Genomic DNA, 24,130 nt, shown 5'->3' with positions numbered 1-24,130 from the left:
CAACTGGACTTAATCCAAATCTCACTGAAGTCAATGGAAAAGTTACTATTTGATCCAAAGCCCATCAAAGATAATGGAGAGAATCCCACTGACTTCACAGAAATCTGGATATGTCCCATCATGTGCTTATGCACTGTCCATAACAATCCTAGCTTTTGATAAGAGCCTATGAAGGCTGTTAGAGACAAAAATGATGATGATTCTGGAAAATATGATGACAAATATTTATAGAAACTCTGCTTACACTGATGAAATGCTTTCACTAATCATGTAGGCTGTGGTTGCAGGAGAGTGTTTCAGGGTCCAATTCACAGTATTACAAAGGGTTTTGTCTCCCTGTGCCACTATGAAAATGGTGGAAAAAAGGGTTCTCTCAACAATAGCACAGAGCTTTACCTGATCAGTGTCTGATGCATGCTGTGTAGACAAGGGGACAGCAATTTTGAACACCCCATTGGGTATCCATGGTTACATCACTGCTGCTTGTTATGCCCTTGTAAAAACAGAACCATTTCTTTATCCCTTCTGTACACAAAGTTGGAGGAACACCAACTTTCTGCCACTGAAAGAGAGAACTGTTTGCTGCTGGAGATGTCCTGCATCATGAGAACAAAGGGACAAATTGACAACAAAAATTACTATAAGGCCAAAAGGTAACATCAGCAACACTATTTCCATGTAGTTATCAAATTTCCTTCCCAGTGATAAACATAGCTAAGGATAAACTGCTCTGTGAGGATACATTTAAAAGGCAGCCTAAGGTATAATCAACACTTCAGAAAGCCATTTGCTTGTCCTGTCACATGAAATCTAATGCTAGGTCATTTTCCTCCTACACTCTGTTGAAGAGACGAGGGCTTTAAATTAGTTTTTCACTTTAATAACTAAGGGAATAAAAACAAATAGAAAGGGGAAACATTGCCCTACTTTAAGGAAATAATTGAAGCAAACCTGTTATGTCTCAGCAAAGCTGTTGATCCTGGTAAGTGAATCATTGCTGTTGACTTTGCCAGTTGTTCCTACAGACACCACCGGGCCCAAAGCTGAGCTATAAAATAAAGCCAGAGGAAAAATATAATTAATTTTTTTTAAAAAAAGTGGAGCAGGAAGAAGGCAAAAGTGAAAATTTAATTTGCTGCTCAAAGCAGACCAAGCAAAATGTGCCTTGAAGATTGATCACTGGAGAGAACCATCTTAAATATTTTTGATTCAGCAGGAAATTCACATCCCAAATAGGGCACAGGAAACCAGTCAACAACAGGGACAGGTTTTTGAAGTGAAGAATTTGTATAGTTCAGGTGGTGGTTGTTATCTCCTGTGATTCATTTGCAGCCAGTCTACTTCTTGATAGACTGACTACTCACCAAGCCCTAAAGTGTCTCCAGAAAGCAAACATTGTTCAGCTGAAATGACCCAGGTAGAACTCACTACACATCACTGTCACAAGTATCTTGACATCTGCACAGTTCCTTCACCTGAGGCAGAGTTGGTCATGGGCACATCATGCAAATCCATATGATAAAACTTACAGCTTGTCACTAGTGAATAATATCCAGACTGTGCAGGCATCAACAAGAATTACTTAATCCCACTGCTGAAGCTGAGATTACACAAGATACAGAAGGAGCAGAGCACCCTCCTCCTTTCCATTCCTTGTCTTCGCTCATGATTCAAATGGCAAACTCCTGTTGTTTTCTTTGGATCAACTCTGGTTTTCACTAAACCTCTCCATTAGCTAATTAAATTTGTGACAGCAGTAGAAAATGAACACAACAAAACCAAGCAAACCTGGATGGTTTTTCTGCCACTTTCTGCAAAGTCATTAATTCCAGGGCTGTCGCCAGGGATGGAGAAGACCACACAGTGGGAGCAGCAGGGAGATGAGCAGGGGAAGGAAAAGTGTGGGTCCTTTGCTTTTTTCGTGGCAGGAGACTGTTGTGAGATCAACTCAGCTGCCTGGAAAATTGCAGTCTAAGAAATCACAGAAAGCTTCCAAGGCATTTGAGGCAGTAGACTTAGCTTCAGTATCTTTGTGCTTCTCAACTCAGTATATCAGGTTTGTACACAAGAGAAACTTATAAACCAAAGTAACAGAAATTGATGATTAAGCATTTCAGACACCAGCCATGCCCTCACCTAAAGTACTGCACTACTGCAATTCCAAGACTGGAGGGCTGGCACTAACCTGAGATAAAGCTGTAGAATTCTCCCTCTTGTAAAATGTTCCAAAATTCCATATAGACAGGAGTGTGTTTGGAAGACACTGAACAAAGTCTATCCTCTTAAGAAGGACAAAAATATTGGGTTACAAGGGCCAGTTAATGCAGATCAAGAAGGAGCTAGTCCCTGTAGGGGAGGTATAAAATTTCAGGCAAAATTCCCCCCAACAGAAGATTGACAAATACCTCACATTCTGGATTACCAGGCATGGGAACACAAACAAGTGTGAAGTCTGATTCTACTTATATGGTTTTCCTCTCTAGTTAAATTGAAGAAAAATGAAAGCAGGAGCTGTGGAAAATGAACCAGGAGAACTGAGCCATTCTGGATAGAATTACAAAGTCCCAGCCTCAGTATCAGGTTCAATGATGGCATGAGTATTGGCAACAAGCTGAAAAATATGTGGCCAACATTGCAAGATATCCTCGTGGGCAGTGTAAATCACAGAGCCCAAAGGTAGCCCAGAGCTTCTATTCTTTCCTTCACAGTTATTTCTGGATCAGAACTGCTCATAGAGCACATTTTGCTGTACTTTTGTGCTGGGGATTAACTGCATGTGGCAGGCAGCCACACAATTAACAACCTTTCACTTAATGCAGCCACTCTTATCAAATGAATCCCAGAGCGCTCTTCAGACTTCATTAGGCAATTTGTAACTGCTGTTGTTTCTACACTCAGCCTGTGCATCATGAAGAGACGGTGCTTTCAGAAATAATCTAAAAATTATTGAAGAAACCAGAAGCAATTCCTCACCAGTTCCCTGAGAGAAACAGTCAGACACTGCAACAACAATTAAGGTGACTAGAAAGGCACATGCATTGAGGGCTCCAAAACCTACACTGGCAAAGTAACCAGGTTCTTATTTTACCAGTAACAGAGGTAAAGAAAATCAGAAACAAAATGGCTATAAGAGGTTTTAGCAAGCTTTTCCAGAGAAAGAAATTTGATTGTCTTTTGCTTTTCCATGTCCATCTAGTGTGCTTTGAGCCCTCTAAGTCAGAAATTCCCAACTTTCCTCCCACACAAGCCAGAGAGAAGCTGCAGCACTGCCTATCAAGCAGGGAGCTGGCATCAGCTCTGCCTTTACCCATCCTCCTTATTGCCTTGGACTGCTAGGCCTCTGTAGTCATGTGTCTTGATTTTTGAGGTATGTTCTCTGTCATTTGCATCTGATTCAGTATGTGTCTCATACTATCTGTATGTTCACCATATTCACTTCCTTACCCATTACCTCTAGCCTGAGTTTGCTGAAATAAATATTTTTGAAGCCAGTACTTTCTGAACACACATAAATGGATTTTCAAAGGAGCAGCTCATCAAAATCTGCCTGAGTCTTTGGAGGAAAATAAATGGTATTTCTTCTATCCTAGGACTATCCTTTTGTCAAATCTTTGGTCCCAGTTCTAATTCAAGAGGGCTTGTTCATGAAAGGTAAAACATTCAAAAGAAAAATAAATTTAAATTGTGGCACTGAAAACAAAAACTACCTCAGCTTCCCCCTAGCTTCTGTCCGACAGAATATATATTCTTGAATACAGATACATCAGTTTTACTAAAGCTTCCCAAAACTGTTTAATCAGAGGCAGAAAGCAAAATAAGAAAGCTTCAACCCAAACAGTTAAGACTTGACCAAGAAACTTCCAACTAAATGAAAGGCTTCTACAATGAAAAATATGAACAGCTTTAATTGCTGTGAAGGCAACCAAACAAACAATTATATAAAAAGTACTATGGTTGTTAATCCAGGAGTTTCATAGTCAGAAAGTTCCAAAATTATGGAAAACTAAATATATACTCCAGCCTTGCCCACATCAGCTGTTAAGTCTGTGCTCTGTAATTAAGAGGTACTAGAACATCTGTAAGAAGTAGTCATTAGAAAACACTTTTTTCCACTCACCATTTCAGAAATGGGTAAGCCATTTTGAAGGACATTTTTCTTTTAGCAAATAAGCAAACTTGATGCAGATATCTGCTGCAAATCTCTTTATCACCAGGGGAAATTTAGTAAAGTTACACATGAAAATAGGATCAGTGGAAGTATTTGGCAAGACCTGCCATAACTTGTGCTACTCTATGATATCTCTGTGATTTTACAGTTCACCTGACACCAGTCTACAGGCAAACTTCAATACAGTACAAGTCATCCAATTTCTTGTTAAGTGTTTTTCTACTCTACCTCTGCTGCAATTGAAAACATTTTACTAGTCACATGTATTCTCTAAAAGCAGGAAAAAGTGAGAATCTTTTTACATAAGGACATTCTTTACCAATTCCAACTGAGGAAAGAATTTATCTGAACCAGCCTTTCCACTGGCCTGACTGATGGAAATTGCTCTGACTCGGTGGCTCAGGCAGTACTCATGAATGAAAGGAGAATTCTCTTTATTTCCACTGGAAGAGGACTACAGCTATATCACCAGTAAGCACCTGTCAGCTTGCTTTGATAACCAAGCTTTGGTGCCAAGACAATAATCCTGAAAACAATACATATAAGGTCATTAAATCAAGGCAGTGATGATGGGTTCTTTATTTTATATATCTTTTTTCTATCTGCAAGAACAATTTTAAAAAACAGACATCTAAATGAGAAGGGGGGAAAAAAGAGAAAAACAGCTGAAACAAGTGTGAAAAGTAAGATGAAGGAAAAAGAAAGATATCATGTTAATCATGGAAAGCAAAAGAACAACTAGAACAAGACAGGGTTCCATAAATAGCATTATTCTAGTAGTCTCTTGTGAAGCAATTTAGGAAATAGAAAAGAATTCTTACTCCCTCTTGGATAATGACAGCATTTGGAAATTTTACTGTCCTCAGCCTTCCAGCTTTGCCCTTATTCTGAAAGTTAGCCCTTTCCTGGCATAGTGAACCAGCAGAACAGGAGTTACAAGCCCATTTTGTGATTGCAAACCTATGCATCAACATATTTTGATTTCTGCAGTTTAAGTTAAAATACAGCTGTTCCTATGCAGAGGATAAATTCCTGCATAAAAAAAAATTGACTTGTGAGGGTACTAACCTTTTTAGCTATGCAGCTAAACTTAGTGAAATTTGTAAATAGAACTCCAGAATTAGCTGGAGTGTGTTGGACAATCAAGTGGAAGGATTCATATACTTTAGGATACTAGGGGGTTAAGAATTCTGTAAGAGTATAGATATTAAAGACACTATGTCTTAAGTATAGTGAAAAACACCATGAAGCAAAATTACATAAAAGCCATTTCCCTTACAATTCCCAACAAAATTCCTTTGAGACTATAACAGCTAGTAAAGAAAAAGCCTAAATGGGAAAATGAATATAAGCCAGCAATAACTGTAGCATAACTAATTGATCTGATTACAATTTGGACTTTTTTCCTACATGACAATTTTCATCTAAGTATCCAAGGTCTCTCCAGCAAGAATCCAATTGGCTGAGAGCAAATACCTCAGAGTGAGGTTTCTGGAAAATCTTCAGAGGCTCTGAAGCCCCTGAGCCACTTGCCACAAATGAGGGAGAGCTCTTAGCAGAGCAATTCCCTCCCACTGCAGCAACACTTCCTTCTTTACTCATGATTTCATGCAATTTTTTGTCTGTCACAGTAATTGCATTCACAGAGTAAAAATACTAAAAATGTATAAGATCTGTTTCAAGCTTCCCTTTTAATAGGATTTGACAGCTTGAAACAAGGAGAAGCAGCACCACATGACTGATCAACTCTTTGCATGTTATAATTCACCACTCTGTTGCACCACCATTCATCTATCATGCAGGGGACAGACACCTTTGTTCTGAAAGCACATATTCCATATTACTTATTTTTAATTACACTTCTTCAAAAGAAAATTTGTATTAAAATCACGAATTATCTTAGCATAGCCAAGTAGGTTAGCAGCAATTCTCTCAGAAGCATTATCAATTTAAACCAAGACTTAAACCAGTATCAGCTCTTCCTTTATTTAACATAGAATTTAATCTGCAGTCATGTTGGAGGCTGCACTTAGATATGCTTTCTAAGGTATTTTCTCCTTTCTTATTTGCAGTATGGATCAGTAGAAAATGTTTGAAATTATGATGAAAACTTATCTTCTGAAAGACAGAAACTCTAGCACACAAGACTATAACTTTTTAGTACTGAACTAGGAGTAGAAATACCACCTACCATAACCTCCACCTTACAGTACTTCAGTGACTGCCACACAACTGCAAACTCCTGACTTCAGAAAATTGGCAGTTTCCCAGGGCAGGATCCCCAAACCCACCAAACCAGAGAGAAAAGCTTCGCTATACCTAAGTACCTAGGTCAAGAAGGAAAAAAGACTCTTGTTTGCTCAAAACAGAAGTGGGATTGGTCCGGTGTGCCACAGCAACACACAACCTAGAGTGCATTGAGTATGTCCAGACCCCATGTTGAGGAGGTGACTTCTATGCAGTGGTCAACCACAGAGCTCCATGGCTGGATGAAAGTTATCTCAAGCCACCAGCCATGATGGGAAAGTGCCAGGACAGACAAACTCAGCTTCTGTTGTGCACCTCTGTTAGAGCAATCACACTGGGCACATATTATCTGTTTCCTTCAACGGTAGCTCATTTCTAAAAGAAATATTATGAACCTTTTAAACAAGAGCCAGAAAGAAATTTAATGAACCAAAACTTCCTTTGCTAGCAGAAGGAAGATGACAACTTGGCTTTAGTAGTAATTCTATTTTTTAATGAAAATATTCTATGCCCTTATGGCTGAACTCAAACACCCTAGAACTCCCCTGCTTCGGAACCTTTGTGGTTCTAGGCTGGATCATCAGGGCACACTGTAAGGGGTCAGCTATCCTTAACAAGTTGCATCATTGAATCCAATATTTCTTATCTCCTTCTCTTCTTTAAAAGCTTCAGTTTGGGATAATAATAACCTAAAACACTTGACCAAATGCCACTTCCCTTATAATTAAGTAGAAATCTTACTCTCTTCAAATCCTTGGCTCTGAAATTAAAACACTTTGCTACTGAATCACTGGTATGATTACAAACGAAATACTTGAAACAAAAGAGAACTGAAGTACCACTTATAAAAAAGAATGTTAAGAGTTACAGGAAATGTTAATCTCAGGGTCAAGTTCTTTGTTCATTTTCACTGTTGTAAATCCAGGCTAGCAGCTTTATCTTCACTGCAATTGCTGTGAATATTATAGCCTCACATTAAGAAACCATGTCAAAAAAAACCCTGATTAACTAATTTTGAAGTTTTAAAGACATCTGTACTGAGATTAACTACCAATTCACTGCTAGGGGAAATAAGAGTCACTCTTCCCCTTTAACTCCAATTCTTGTGCCTCTCTTCCATTCTGTTTATCTTATACTTGTGCTCTTGAAATCCTGAGCAAGGGCAACTGCATGAGAAAAAGTTTTGTTTGTTTTTTTTTAAAGGAGACTAGTCTTCCAGTGGGTTAATTAGTTAAATCAGTTCATTAAAGATGAATTTAAAACTAAGCAAGGAAGGAAGGAAGAAGTAAAACCACATATTCCTTTGGTAAAGTAGAAAAACATTTACTCACTGCCTGGCTGTATTTAACATCAAAATAGCTCTCCTAAGGGTTGATAGAAACACATGAAATCCAGTAAAATGGCTACAACTCAATAATCCATGTTGGTTACCATGGAAAGGCTATGAATATAGACACAATAAGGGTTTGTCCAAGTTAGGAATGACTAATCTGGTATTCACACACACACCCCTTTAAACTGGACAAACACCAAGTATGAGTGTATTTATTTTATTACTTCTTCATATTTACCACAACAAAAGGAATATTACTTAAATATTCCAAATTTGGTTTGGGTTTTTTTTTGTTTTGGTTTGTTTTTTTTTTTGTTTGTTTTGTTTTGTTTTGTTTTTTTAACTGAGTTTTTATGATTTCAGGATAAAATTAATCACCTGCACTTCCAGGTCCAAATTTAAGCAAGAACAATGAGTTGAAACCATATTGTCTGCAGTTTTAAAAAATTGAGTCAGGCCTTCTAAAAATGTTGCACTTGTATAATTGCATTAAAATTTGTGAAACTGAAATATGAATTGTGATTATTTCTAGTTGCTTTCTAGTTACAGAATATGCAGAGTTCATGTTTTCAAGTTTTTCTTTCCTCTTACAAAGTTAAGGAACCTTCTTTTCAAGTTTTCATTTGATGCGGCAGCAGGAACATGAAAAAAGAAAAGGGGAGAGAAAGAGTGATAACACAGAAGTTAATAATAAAACTATAAAACTGTAACAGTTAAGATCTTTTTTATTAGATACCAGGAAAAAATTCTTTACTGTGACGCTGGTGAGGCACTGGAACATCTTGCCTAGAGAACTTCTGGATGCCCCATCCCTGGAAGTGTTTACAGACAATCTTTAAGGTCCCTTTCAATCCAAACCATTCTATGATTCTATGATCTTTGTTCCTAATTCTGTGATCTTTGTTCCTTTCCAACATTCATGTTTGACTCTATCTGAATATCACTTGAAGTAACCTCAACTGTTCTGTGTTTTAAATGTACTTCTAAAAATAAATGGTAATGTTTATTTAAGAAGGATGTGGGATTTAACTAGTATGTATTGAAAAACTACATCAGCACAAAAGAAGAGCAAGAAAAGCATCAGTGTCATGCAGCCACAAGTAGAGGTTACGGAGTACAGACGATTTGTTTGTTTAAATTTGTGGTTTGATCTGTCTCTTCAGTATTAAAATAGTTTCATCCCACCATACAGCCTGCTGTGAAGGATTGAAATGATACCTTCACCTCAGAGCTGAGGAACTCTGGCATAAAGTTTCCTGTCACACTAATCAGAGGGTCATTCCACACCATTCTCACTATTTGCACTCCAAGACAAGCCAACCGGGGCACCAAGCAAATCAGCTCAGGCATAAGAAAAATTTAATCTCTTCTCTTGAGTATAACACTTATTCTAGAGTCCTTAGCCACTATCACAAATTCAAGCACATTTACCTAAGACTGGACACAGATAACCACAGAGTTCAAGGTCCAGGTTCACAAGTCAGTGAGAGGTTGGTGCCTGAAATATCATGTGGGGATGTCACTTCATTGCCAGTAAGAGGTGCAGATATTCTTTTGCTCTCCTACAGCTGAGAAGCCAGACTCTGAACAAACATATGAACTATAATGTGTAGAAGCACTAGAGTTTATTGGGCTACAGGAAGGCACTGTGCAATTTGTCATCCTGAAGTTCTGCTACAGCTCTCCAATTCACAAGCTCACTTCTACTGGGACTTTGTGAACAGTAACTATTAAACCATACCTAGGGGAAGACATGGCCCATCAGGAGAAAGAAAATGCCCGTGGTGGGAAACAAAGGGCTTACAGGAAGGAAGGTGAAGATGTGATGGTTGATGTGCTACTGTGTCAGAGGGGCAGGTAATGAAAAGCTCCCATGCCTGCTGTTGTTCCAGCCCTCAAATATAATTTCTAACTGGAGCAGCCAAGGAAAAGTTAAATGAGGAAGGAAAGCTGAAATGGAACATCCTGGTCACCTCCACATCTGGCATCATCCTCTGTTTCCTTATTAACCAAATATAACCCAGATTTATTTCACTGTCACATTTTCTTTTGAATCAGCAGACTCTTAATTTTTTTTAATTAAGGCAAAGCTTGCTAAAGCTGTTGGAAAACACGCTAGCTCAAACACAAGGATAATGGTTACAGTATATAGGTGGATGTAGAAGTGCTACACTACCACCTCCTAGAAATTCCCTTGTCTGAACAAAGAGCAGAAGGAGAAAATACTACAAAAATCATAGGGAAGTAATAATTTTCATATATATTTAAGTAATGCTGAAATATTTCTTCAGCCTGTAGAAGCTTGACATTTACATGCACTGTTAAAGAAATAGAAGAAAATCTTTATTTGGTATGAACAGAGATGCAACTTGTGAAGTGAATCACAGCTACCTTTTCTGCAGTGCTTTCTTTCAGTACTTTTTGAGACTATTAATAACCTGACAAAAGGAATTCAGCCACGGATGAAAAAGATTTTCTGCTCTTTCTTACCTATTTCTTTGTTGCTCATGACCAACATAAAATTATTTTTATATTCTGCATCAACCAGCAAATTTGGAGTCTCATTTCCATTTTAAAACTCACAGTTCTCTTCATGAATTAAATATGGCATCTAGTAATACAATCGCTACAGTAAGGCTGGAATTTTAGTTCCAATAATACACTGATTAAACTCTGCCCTCAGGAGTTTCAGCTTTCAGCATGACAAAGGTTGCTTTGATTATCCCATGTCTGCATTATCTATGTATAAGGGCTTAAGTACAGTGCCATGATTTGGGAGGCATGTGGAATCGTGCCTGTCATATATAATCTATAGGCATACATACAAATTAAATCCCATTGAGCTGGATTCCCTGGTGCCTTCCTGGAGCTCAGCTGGCATAGCTGCACTGAAAATTGGTCCCATTCTCAGGAGACAGACAATCACTTCTTGCCTCTGCCTTCCCACCCCCATCCTCCAGCTGTCCCTCCTGGAGCGGCTCGCTGCTTCATTTGTGCAATGCCAGCACTTTATTGCGGGAATTGCAGCCTTTGAATTGCTCCTGCCACTTCATTAACACCATCAGAAACAGAAGCATTTGCTGAACAGCATAATATTGATAATTGGTTTAATTTGGTCTCACCATCTCTGCCAGGCTTCCATGCAACAGAAGCATGAAGAGCAAACCTGCTCAAGCTCTTTTAACAGCCTGCATGGCACAAGTTTCATTGCACTTTAAGGCTCCTTAGTTTAAAGCTTAGCACAAATTAGAACACAAATTAACAGGTTACAGTGCAAGAAAGCACAGCCTTAACCAGGCATAGCTTGCATCTTCTAGAGGACAACACACCTTGGATTTTGGGGCAGCTGGTAGGTAGCAAACAGAGGGCAGCTGTAGCCTGGCTACACTCACATAAATCCGTGTGAAAATACATAAGGACAGACAAGAAAAGAGGGTGTAGACCCTCAGGAAATACTGGTTCTCACTAGTCACAGTCCCTGCAGCTATTCTATTTTCTGTCTTTTGCAGCAGTTCAGTCTCTCCTTTGCTACATATGTTCTCACAGCCCTGAAAGCGAGCTTGTCATGTGAAGTTAAAGTGCAAATTACTTCATCTTTGCTGCTGCTCCAACTTCATAACTGTGTTTTGCAGTACCGATACATCCTGTATCACACTTTTAGAACACACTAGCAATCACCAGCTAAAGCATTTCAGTGTCACATCTACATCCTAGGCTAGACAAACTGTGACAGATAGATCAAACAACACGAAAAGACACACATATTGGCAGGCACATGAGTTGGCAGACATACAGGAAGGATACAGTCCACTTGACTGGTTCAAGCTCATTGACAATGAGGGTACACATAGAGGTCCACTGTCCACTGTCTGTCAGGACATCAGCCAAAGTGAGTCTTACTGTGAAAAATCAAAGCAAAATTTGAAAATATCAGATAAAAAAGGTATAAAACAGAACGCATTTTAACACTAGTCATGAAAACTTGCAAAAGTTTGCAAATCTTCAGATATGGGCGGAAAATAATATTCACATTTGCTGGAAAAATCAGAGAAACAAAATTCCAGTAAATGGGTGCAAGTGCATAGAGCTAGTCTGGACTTGAATCAAGATCGATTTAAAGTACTTCAGAGATCCAATCTAAATGTTCTGCACAACAAGTTTCAGGCTTTGATTTTGTGAGCTGAAGGCAGGAGCCCATTTCCTCTGGGCTGCATTGCAACTAATAACAGCTGTAAAATGGTTCTGGCTACCTGATGAGGCATACTTTCATCCTCTGACCTTTCTGAGAAAAATGCCAAGGTTGGCATAGATGTACTGGCACATTTTTTCCATCATATAATATATTATGCTGATGCAACTAATCACTACACTGTAAACACAATTTTATTTTTGTGTTTACAATTTATCAGACTGATAAACACTTTCTGCTGTGGAGTTTATAAATATATACAGTTTAAAAAAATCTTGTTTGTAATTCAGAGTTCTTATAAAAAGAAGAATATTTTGAATGTTATGTTACCTCCAATACCAAAGATAGACATTAGAGTTTGACATGCTTGGGCTCCATGCTCTGTGCAATGAAAATTCCCAATACAAAATACATGGCCTACTTATGAAACCAACCAGGAAGTGGGGGGGGGGGGCCGCGGGAAATGACACCAACTTGGGAGTTTAAATTATGTGCCAAAATAAAATATCCTGTTTACAAAGGCACTCAGCATTCTCAGACAGAAAGCAAATAAAAAACCCAGAAGCCTTCTTTTGTTGGCTAAGTATGGTTCTATATCTTAATTAGATAATCAGATTTGAATAAAGATGTTTGCCTCCAGTTTAAAAGTGTTGTTATCTGACCACACTTCTAAATGACAAACAGTTCAAGCCACTAAAATCAAAGGGGAGGCTAATTGTATTATTCTGAAGCATGCAAAGGGCTTGACTTTACAAGCCCTTCATGTACAGAACTCCTACTGCCTACAGGATCAGAGCCTTACATGGGGACCTGAGACATTCCTAGTCCTTTCAGTTCTATTTCTCATGCTTGAAGAGTTAGGTTGCCATCTGGCATAGGCTTGCAGCAGCTGCACAAGATAAACTTGAGCAAAACACATAAGCACAGGAGTAATTAACAATTAGAGGGGGCAAGTATTGTACATTACCTTATCTAAACAAGAGCTTGTGGGGACTCCTCACTCCTGAGTACATCATGATCATCTACCACCTTTTCAGCTGAAGAACTTATTCTTCAACCTTAGGGGCCTGGAGAATGCTTCATTCAAATCACTGCTCCCAAGTATATTTTGGGCTAAACCTTTAAGATTAAATTTTTGGTCTTAAACAATGAATGCTCCAGTGTGTGTGTGTATATGTATATATATATGTATATGTGTGTGTGTGTGTGTGTGTGTGTGTGTAGACATATGTAGACATAGAAAATATATAAAAACTGAAAAAGCTCTTATGATAAGTTCAGTAAAATGCCTGGATTTTTCTTTTTGTTTACTTGAATTTTATAGTACTTTCAAAGCTGCCCCTCAGTAAGCACTCTGTTTAACCTAAAATACAATTTGACCCAATTATGCAACTGGAGAAATAAACTTATTTTTACAGAACAAAACAATAACCAGATCACAAATTGGAAGACGTATTTAATGGATTTAGAAAGACTGGCAAATTACTAAGTATCATCATATTGTTCACAAAAGTGACTGGGATCTATGCAGATCTTTCCACATGTCTTGGAACATGTATTGAGCAAGTCTCTCAACTAGACACAGAAACTAATTTAGGGTAGAAAGGACCTCAAAAATCAAGTCCAGTTACAACCACACTGCCATGTCCCTAAACCATGTCCGTAAGAGCCATATCTATACATTTTTTGAATTCTCCAGAGATGGTGACTCCAACATTTTCCTGGGCAGCCTCTTCCAATGTTTGTCAATGCTTTCTATGAAAAAATGTTTTCTGATAGTCAATCTAAACCTCCCCACAACTTGAGGTCATTTTGTTTTGTCCTGTTGCTTGCTACCTGGAAGAAGAAACTAATCTCCACCTGGCTACAACCATTCAGGCAGTTGTAAAGAGACACAAGGTCCTTTCTCAGCCTCCGCATCTCCAGACTAACCCTCAGCTGCTGCTCATAATATTTGTGCTCCTGACCCTTCACAAGCTCCCTTGCTCTTCTCTGGGCAGTCTCCAGCACCAGTGGAAATTTTTCTTGCAATGAGTGGCCCAGAACTAAACACAGGATTTGAGGTGTGGCCTCACTGGTGCTGAGTACAGAGGGACAATCACTGCCCTGCTCCTGCTGGCCACACTATTGCTGATACAGGCCAGGATGCCACTGGCCTTCTTGGCCACCTGGGCACTGCTGGCTCATGTTCAGCTGCTGCCACCAGCACCCCCAGGTCCTTTTCCACTGGGCAGCTTTCCAGCCACTCTGACCCCCGCCTGTAGTGCTGCAGGGTGTTGTTGGGACCCAAGTGTAGCTTGTTAAGCCTCATATAATTTGCCTTGGCCCATCAATCCAGCCTGTTCATATCCCCCTGCAGAAACTTCCTATTGTCCAGCACATCTACACTCCCATCCAAATTGGTGTACTCTGTCACCTCATCCAGATCATTGATAACAATATTGAACAGATCTTTATATGTGAAGGAAAAGAGAGTTTTCTCTTTACACCACAGAAGTATGTGCCTTCTAAGATCCAGGTAAGGAATTTTTATGCCATGAAAGTGAAATGCATAGCTCCTTTAAAGCCCAGCTACTTGTAACTTGCTTGGTCACTCTTGCTAAGAGTGACCATGTTAGTCTGAGTGTGGTAAATGTGTGAAGTTCTAGAAAGTTATTTTTAAATCTTCAGTTTTCACAAGGCCAAACAACTCAACTTAGTTGAGTCCAGTCAGACTGAAAGCCCAGACACTGGACTGAGTTCATTCAGAAGAAAGCATAGATTTGAGAGACTGAACAGGAAGAGAGAGAAAGCTGCCCCATGCATGTGGTTTTGTGTTTAGACAGGACAACCAACTCTACTCCTTTTAATCATCTCTCCCTCTCCTGCTTTGGGCATTAAACTAGAACAACTTCACACATGCAGTGACCATTACCTGTGATTTTTGCACAGAGCAGCCCTGGTCTGTGTGTACAACGGAACCATTCTCACAGGTACATCAGGTTCTACTCACATGTGATAACTGATTGATTTTAGACACTTGGAGTTACCATGCTTACAGCAAATATATGTCCTTGAGCAGTAAACCTGGACTACCCTGAACATACATGAGGCCTAATGCCTATCCACAGTCAACAACCCAAGTGCAATAACTCTCACAAGTTTCTACTACACTGTTGAGCAGAAACATAAGCAAACAGGTGAGCTGAGTCTGCATCCTTGGCTTCCAAGCAATTTGTGCTGCCAGTAGAAAATGCTGGCAGAGGTGCTTCAGGTGTCCCATCTAACAATGAACACAAGAAAACACAACATCTCTGAACAGGCCCTGCCTCAGAGACCTTTGTGCTAGATTATGATACCCCCAGTGTCACATAAAGATCAGTGTGATCCTCTTTTCTAAGCCTCAGTCATTTTCTACTAGCTGCTGCCAGACAGGAGGAGTGGAAACAGAACAGCATGCAGAAACTGGATCTGCAGCAGCCAAGAGATTTCCACCTCCAGGGGAATTTTTTACTGGTCATTTTCAAGCCTAGTTCAACGCCCTACATCAACAGGAAAATGAAATCTGATAAACTTGACAAAGTTGATAATGAGAGACAGAACCTGGTACCTCTCTGAAAGTCACTTCCCAGGTGCACCCATTCTCCCTCCAGACATAACATTAGGGATCTATAAGATCCCCAAGCAGGTTTTGATCAAGGTCCAGGTAGATATGTACGTGCCAAGAGGTCAGCTGAATGCTGTACAATTAAGAAGTCAACGGGTATTGGCTTTGCCAGAACCAAAGGGAGGCATCGTACATGCCAAAGGTGAGTCAGTTAGCAAAAATCATAACATTTAACACTGAAACACAGAGGCTAGTTTGCTGTGCTTCCAAAAGAGTGCATTGATGTAGAGACTGGAACAATCAAGGCAGCAGTTAGATAAAAAATCCCTCCTTGATACTCTTGCCAAACCAACAGAAATGCCACTTATGTTCTTACAGTTAACATCCAAATAACTGATCACATTTCATCACGAAGAAACATGTTGCTATTGCCTGAGGCAAGCACAGAATCTACTACGGGACCAAATAGGAACAAATGAGATATTAAGCCCGAACTTGACAAGCAACATTCCAGTTCCTACCATAATTTTTTTTGGGGGGTGAATATTAGGAGGACAGATTATTTTATGGAATTTATTACTTTCCTGTGAATTGTATCCAACTGTAGAAAAGTGCAACCCAGCAAATCAGGACACGATTTACCTCTCTGGCCTTTGAATGACAAGTGGGGTACTCTCAGTTAATATACTGAGGAATGCAGCTCAGGACAAAGACTTGAGACTGATGCAAACCGTGTCTCTCATTAAGCTAAAAACAAAAAGGATTTTCAAATTTCTTTCAAAAGAATTTTTAAATTTCCAGTATGTGTGAAGAATTTATCAAATGCTGATAAAAAATGAAATATCCAAGGAATGGAGCTCTGTCTGCTTAACCATGCTGAAGAGGAGCTAAGGGCACTGATTCTGCAAGAGGCATCCACAGCCCCTGTGACTCATGTGACTCAGTGACACCTCAGGTACTGTGGACTGGTTGGTGTTTGGTTCTGTGAATCTTGACTAAAGGCATTTATCTCAGTTTGCTCATCACAAAAAAGCCCCTGTGTCGCTATAGGACATGTAAAGTACAACACGAGCCACTGTGATGGCGAGGCAAAAAGAAAGATGTTTATTATTCTGACTCCAACCTTTATACTTTTCTAAAGGTGACAGTGGATTGGAGAGTGAATGGGCCACCTCTCCAAAGACATTGGACAAACTACTAGTACATTAATTTCTTCCACCCCCATGAAGGAATGCAAAACAATATATCGTTTATAGAAAATGTGTGGGAAAGTTTTCTAGCAGAATGTAAACTCAGAAGGTTTTAGAAAATCTTAAGAATCAGGGTGACACCCCTAAAACTACTTGTAAGATTATCACACACTGTGAGAAATGAGTGCTGATGCATGCAAAACACAAGTTCCACCTTTATAAAGATTGCTGACAACAAATCAGAAGATATTATCTCCCCAGCTTAACCTTAGTATACATTTATTTATATTTTTTTTTGGATGAAAAAAAATAGCCAGACAAATTAAACATGGCCAAGTCCTGGAATGATCAACATATCGGCTTGAGGAGTACGGGCTCAGTTTGCACATAAATTGACTGCTCCGACACTCATTGTAATCCTGTTTAACAGTGGCCCCTAGTGTTGTTCGGCAGCATCTTTGTTTTTTCTTGGGTGTTGGGCAAAAAAGATCAAATAAATCGTAATAAAATGAAGCTGCCTTTATACTACAGGGCAGTATCAATGCTCAACCTTTGTTGTGGATGAGTGGAATGCATCTCAGTCAAAGCAGGGAGGCGGCAATATGTTTTATTAAGGTAAGGTAATAATTTGACAGAGTTAAATAAATTCCATGGAATTTAACAGTGGTTTAACAAGGTTCAGTAAGTTTGATGGCAAAGCTCACCTTATTAATTCATGCATGGAAGGAAAAGCAGGGGGAGAGGAGAGGAGAGGAGAGGAGAGGAGAGGAGAGGAGAGGAGAGGAGAGGAGAGGAGAGGAGAGGAGAGGAGAGGAGAGGAGAGGAGAGGAGAGGAGAGGAGAGGAGAGGAGAGGAGAGGAGAGGAGAGGAGAGGAGAGGAGAGGAGAGGAGAGGAGAGGAGAGGAGAGGAGAGGAGAGGAGAGGAGAGGAGAGGAGAGGAGAGGAGAGGAGAGGAGAGGAGAGGAGAGGAGAGGAGAGGAGAGGAGAGGAGAGGAGAGGAGAGGAGAGGAGAGGAGAGGAGAGGAGAGGAGAGGAGAGGAGAGGAGAGGAGAGGAGAGGAGAGGAGAGGAGAGGAGAGGAGAGGAGAGGTGTGTTTTAATTCTGCAGTAACTATTGAAAGGTCTAAAAACCTCAAACTTCCAGTGTCATTTTCTACTTAGAATAGAAATAGATTTGTAAATTTTCAGTTTTCTAAAAAACAGCAGAAACCAAACCTCCGCTGATTTGAAACTTTTACAGTAACACTAGAGGGCAGGAGAGCAGCTTTTAAATCCAAGTCTTGCAATTTCAACTTCATCTGGCTAAAGTGTGTTGAGGAACGTCCCTTTTGTAAGGGAACAAAATAGAAATTAGGTATTTCTTTTCTTATAGACTACTTAAATCTGCTGACATTATCATGTTTTTTTAATTACCACATACTAGCACAAGAAAGGTAGTGCCAATTTGAGCTAAAGAAATTAGTTTGCAATTTAATACTCTTTCATAAACACTCTGTATTTTTAAGTATAATCCAGCATATCTTCATTCATTTCACTTATGCAATCTTTCCTGGAAGATTTAGTTAATGTCTTTTCAGGCTTCTTGTCTTCCAGAAAATAAATTTTACATATTGTTTTATATATCCCAGTCAGTTGTAAAGAGTTTGGATTCACTGAGCTACCTTCCCCATCCATATAATGAGGACCACCAGCTTCTGCTCTCACAACTAATTTCCTTTATAGTCAAGAGGAACAGTCTTTTCTGGGTCGAAAGTGTTTCTGACTGCTGTACAAAGATGTGAGAATCTGTGTCTTTGAACACAGTATTTCACAGGATGTCGATGTGGTTGAGGTTTGCAGGCACCTCTGTCAGCCATGGGGTCCAACCCCCAGCTCAAGCAGGGCCACTGTGAGCTGTCCAGATGACTTTTGAGTATCTCCAGGGACAGAGACTCCACAATCTCCCTGGGCAGCCTGTTCCAGTGCTCAGTTACCCACACAGTGAAAATGTGTTCTCTGATTATCAGATGGACCCTCCTAAGTTTCAGGCTGTGCCCATTGCCTCTGCTTAGCATTGCCCCACTGGGCACCAGTGACCATAGTATTTATTTATAAGATGCAGAATCATGCACAACTATTGGTCACATCAGAACATTTTTAAATGGGCAACCTGGCACTAAAACAAAGAAACTAAAACCAGTCCGGAACCTCAGATTAGGAACTTCCCCAGAAGCCAATGCTGTTTTAAAATGGGGGTGCATAGGACCCTCTAAACAAGTCACAGGCTCAGTAATCAGTCATGGGAAAAAGCATGCTCAGGTCTCAGTCCTAAACAACACAGATGTCTAGGGATGTAAAATAAAGAGGGGATTCACACCATGAGCACAAATTTGTCAAAATGCAAATGTGAATATGCAAAATACGAAAAGCACCTGCAAGAACAGTTACCATGATCTGTCTAATATCTTGATAGCATGAGAGATTTTCTCTACTTTTTGTCTACTTGTGGGAACATGCTCTGTTTTTTTGGTTTTTTGGTTTGTTTTTTTTTTTTACTAAAAATTTTCCGTTAAATGGTAAAGTGCTTCTCTGACATGCATGCTGATGAAATACCAATGACAGGAGCTAAAAAACAGCTACAACAGCACTGATAGGAGATAGAAGACAGCTTTTAGAGGGTAATGACAGAGACAACAATAAACATGGAGATGGAAAAAAATGCAAGCAAAACAAATCCCAAAGATGCTACAAAACTGCTTTTCAAGGAAATCAAAAGTATACCTATTTTAGCTATTTTCTATTTCACATTGATTGATTCTTACTCAGCCATTTATGACATTTCTTTATGGAATTGAAGGACACAAGTGCCAAGCAATAACATCTCAGTATAAGAAAGCTGCATCTGTCTGGTACAGTGACCTGAGAAAAGTAAAAGTTGTTCTCTGGATATGATTATTTCAAATATTACATTTAGCAACAGAATAATCAAAGTCCATATTTCTTGAAAAAGAAATTCCAACAAACTAGATTTCATGCTTGCTAATCAGAAAATATGTCATGGATTACCTCGTCCATGCTGGTGATGAATTACAGTGGTAAGCAGTTCTCTTCACAGTCAAAGGAAATGAGTCACAGACTGTAGAGCTGCTCAAGCTGCAGCCCATGCAAGATGTGCTAAGTCTCATAGACAACAGCGTGATCACAGTGCTCCTACTTCACTGTCTCAAAGCAGAGAGAGCAAACTCTTAACCAAGCAGGCACATCAGCAGATTAGTCCCATACAGATGTCACAAACACTCTACAGCAACTGAGATAGCACTTAAATACAACTACACTCCTACATGTGGAGAAAATCATTGATGTCCCCGGGTAGATTCTATTACAATACATACATTTGGATAACTGTGAGACAGGTGCTTAGGGTCTCATTCTAGTCAGCAGAAATCAAATTAACACAAACAACAGAGTCCAGAGAGCCAGTCAGCTACCCCCAGTGCAGACACATATCCTTGGTCAGCCATATTATTGATACTGTGCCACTGACAACAGAAACTTCCAGGAAAATGACAAAATCTGGACTGATGGCAAAGCAAGCTCCAAGCACCTCATCTCCCTCCTAGTATATCTAGCTCAGCTCACCACCTCTGGCTACATAGACACCACAAGTCTTCTCAACAGAAATCGAAGGAAAATAAGATATAAAGAAAAACTTAATGAGGCAGGAACTCAGAGCTAAGCCTTACTTCAACACATACAATTTCTTTAAACATACATAGAGGAGCCTAACTGTAGTCAGTTGACATGGCTTTGCAATAAAAGTCACTTTTTATGATGCAAATATTTATTTCCCTGTGTTAAAATTTATCTTAAAGGTGTTACATTTTATTGTGATCAACATAATGAAGCAAAAGAAGATTGTGCTATCTTCATTTCCTTAAAACAGATTTCTCTTTTTTTGACTCCTGAGCAAGAAAGATGAAGCACCCTCAAACTCATACTAGGCACTTCTGTAAGCTAAAATGGAGTAGTACTGCATGAAGGAGAGAAATCAGCATGAAAGAGGCCACTCTTCCAAAATTTATCTCTTGGAAAAAACAAAGCCAAATGTATCTTGGTTGTTTTGATACAATCAATGAGATTCACTCATCACCACTGCAATGAGTAAACCTGCTGCAGAGAGCAAATACCAAGATTCTTTGCTTTACAGCAATAGGGTTGCATCATGTGAATAACTGCAGGACAAACAATGTTTTAGGAGCAGCAAACCCACAAAGGCTGTTTTTTTAATTGATGAAATCATGTGGCTCCCAATTTTTTTGCCAAGCCCCAGCTTCTCTTTCTCCATAGTAACTCTAGTTCCTGTCCTCCCACATCCTTGAAGCCTTCTGGCACAATCTCCAATTGTGATCCTGAGCCATACACATCCTCACTGGGCTGCTGGCAGGCCAAATGGAGCAGGTAACTCCTTAACTGGAGCTGTAGCCCTCCTTGAGGGAAAAGGGGCACTAGTCTGTCCATGTCTCTCTAATCTTGACACTGACTTCCAAAAACTTTCAGAAACTAGCTTTGCTTTTGGAGACTTCTCAAACTTGCTTGATAGTGACTAAAGGGATGAAAAATGTTTGGAAGGCAGGTCTGATTTACAGCAGTTGTGTAAAGCAAGCTAAAATAAGAAGGAGGAAATTTAAATAAAGGCCTCACTTTAATTGCAGATTGCATTTATGACAGCTCATGCAGTTCATCATGAGCAATCAAATAACAGAAATTCAGGTACAGAAGTATCATGCTAATAAGTTTAGAAGAGATGACACAATTTCTGTATGAAAAGGCAAGAATTCTGTAAGATAATTAAAGAACGCTGGCAGGAGACAAGACAAAGCCAACAGCTTTCCTTTCCATCCTCCTCTCCTTCCATGCATGCCACGGGTGTTCTCAGTTTATCAAGTTCAGTCCATTTCCAAAATCACATTTTTTAGACCCACTAAAATCAAAATACCTTTTTCCAAGTTTAGCCATGCTGCAGGCAGCTGAGGGAGAGCCATACCCCAAAGGAGCAATTCAGATATTCTGCCTCTGTAAAGTGGGGATTGCCAAGGGCTGCCCCTTGGCAGGGCTGCAGTTCTTATACACAACATTGGAAACAGGAGCACACATGGGTTTGGGGTTGCTGGGATGAAGAAGAAAAACTTCAGAATGAGGGCAGTAGAATGTCACTCACTTTTTCCACTTACCTGAACAAAATATCTGAGTTAGGGGCTGCCTCTAAAACCTTCCCAGAAAGACTGACACCCACTCCTTGGCTATTTCAGAGAGAACTTCTCCCAGCTCAATACAGATCTCCATTTCAGAGGCCTCACTTCAGTTACAGTACCCAAGCCAGAAACAAGGACACTTTCCAATATCAAAGAAGATTTTTTTCATGTACAGACTGAAAGCTAACACGGTCACTTTTACTTGATCAAGTTTATCTGGTCTGGTGGAAGGTGACCCTGCCTATGGCAGGGAGGTTGGAACTAGATGATCATAAAAGTCCTCTCCAACCTGAATAGTTCTGTGATTCTATGAAATGTGCAAGCACCAAACTGACTTGGAAACAGTAATTTAAAAGCAGCAGGAAGAAGCTATGTGATAGTACCAGCACATATCATGTCTACAGGTATTTTTAGAACAGAAGAAAAAAAAATTATCTAAAAGCAGATAAAAATATAGGAACTTCCACAAAGTACAGAAGTCTTACTATGACTGTGGAGCCTTAAACTTCCTGTCACAATTTAAGATATATAAGTTCAAATCAATTTGTTTTAACTGACTCTGCATACCCTCACCACTTTTAAAAGTATTATTAAGCAAAGCATTAGGTATATCAACACCACTTAACCATTACAGTAGTTTTGCTCTCTACTGGTTTTGAATCTGAAAGAGAAACTTACATATTATTTGAAAACTACATAACATCCAAAATTTCACCTGTTCACACCTAAAATAATTTTTAAGCCTCAACCACCACTTCACAAAAATCTTGCTGTTCACAACGTGATGTGAACATGTTGTGAACAGCAGCCCCATCTATTTGCTTGCACACTTACATAACTCCCAGGGAAGGAGCAAGATGATGGAGTCTGTCCATAAGGTTGCTGTCTTTGAATGACCAGCTACTTCATGAGAGCTGATGTCAGACCACTTCCTGTTGAAGAAAACAGGACTGGAGCCCACCCAAGCAGCCACACTGCTGTAGCCCCCCAGCATAGCTTAACCAACCATTCCTCTGAGCTCTAGTCCCAGAAATAGCTCACTCAGGTGAGCTAAATTTTCAGGGAAATACAAAAAAGCAGCACATAACACATGAGATTATGTACTCTGCTTTGACAATGTAAGAACTAGATAGATGCTAAAGGAGAAACAACATTCTCTATGTGCCTTTCTGTACCTGTTTCCTCAAGTTTATAGAGCATTCCCTGGACCACTCCAAGATCCTACAGATGACAGGTCCTCTCTGTGCTTCAGAGCAGCTCCCAGTGACCACGGCTGCTCTTAACTGTCACCCATCCCCAACAAGAGCATTTTCTTCTCTTCCAACCCCCACACTTCCTGTGCATCTTTTTTTTCTTCCCCAGACAAGATTTCTATCTTAGTCATTAGCACCAACTCCTAATTTTCATATTTTATTTTATTTTTTTGTTCTGCATTTCATGAGGTTTCAAATTCAGTTTTCAACTGAGATATTTAAACTAAAAGAGGGTAGTTTGGACTAGATATAAGGAAGGAACATTTTCTGATGAGGGTGTTGAGGCACTGGAACAGGTTGCCCAGAGAAGCTGTGGATGCTCCATTCCTGGAAACGTTCAAGCTCAGGTTGGATGCAATTTTGAGCAACCTGGTCTAGTGGAATGTATCCCTGCCCTTGGCAGGGGGTTAGAACTTGATGATCTTTGGAGGTCCTTTCCAACCCAAACCATCGTATGATTCTATGATTTTTAAATTTATCTTTTTCTCTCTGAATTACTGCAGTTTGCTACCCTGATGTCTCTCACTGAATAGAAGCCACTGATCTCTGGTGAGTTATTATTACACCTGGTCAAAGAGGGAAATGTGCCACACAGGACAAATCATGGGCTCCACCACTCAGCAGTTTCTAAATGTTATCAAAACCTCACTTAAACATCTTTTGTTGTACACAGACAAACCAACAAGCTGATAAATACATATGCTGTTATTTCCATACTGATTTCAAAGAGAATTTTAAACCAACAAATGCAGTAAGTGGAATGGTAGTACTCATTACAAGCCACAAGTTTCTGAGAACTGTAGGTACAAAAGTTTGATTACACCCTGCCATGGAAGGTACTTGCACACCCAAAAGTCGTCTTTAAGGAAGTTGAATGTGATAATAACCCTCACTAGATACAACTGTCTGATCCAAAGAAACCACTATCACATGG

At 39.6% G+C, this 24,130-nt stretch overlaps 1 protein-coding gene across 1 annotated transcript in view; it reads right to left on the bottom strand.

Moving 5' to 3' along the window:
- RASA3 (RAS p21 protein activator 3) overlaps window positions 1-23,274 on the bottom strand; it is a 170,399-nt gene extending 147,125 nt beyond the window's left edge. The window contains exons 1-2 of the mRNA XM_085558461.1: window positions 23,119-23,274; window positions 952-1,048 (exon numbers count right to left, since the gene is read on the bottom strand). The gene's annotated coding sequence lies outside the window, so the exon portion shown is untranslated. The remainder of the gene's footprint in view (window positions 1-951; window positions 1,049-23,118) is intronic.
- Window positions 23,275-24,130: the final 856 nt, after the last annotated feature.

Source organism: Lonchura striata, chromosome 1 (genome assembly GCF_050655825.1).
Source record: "Lonchura striata isolate lonStrDom1 chromosome 1, ASM5065582v1, whole genome shotgun sequence".
NCBI classification, from domain to species: Eukaryota; Metazoa; Chordata; class Aves; order Passeriformes; family Estrildidae; genus Lonchura; species Lonchura striata.
This window is presented reverse-complemented; position numbering and strand designations above follow the sequence as displayed.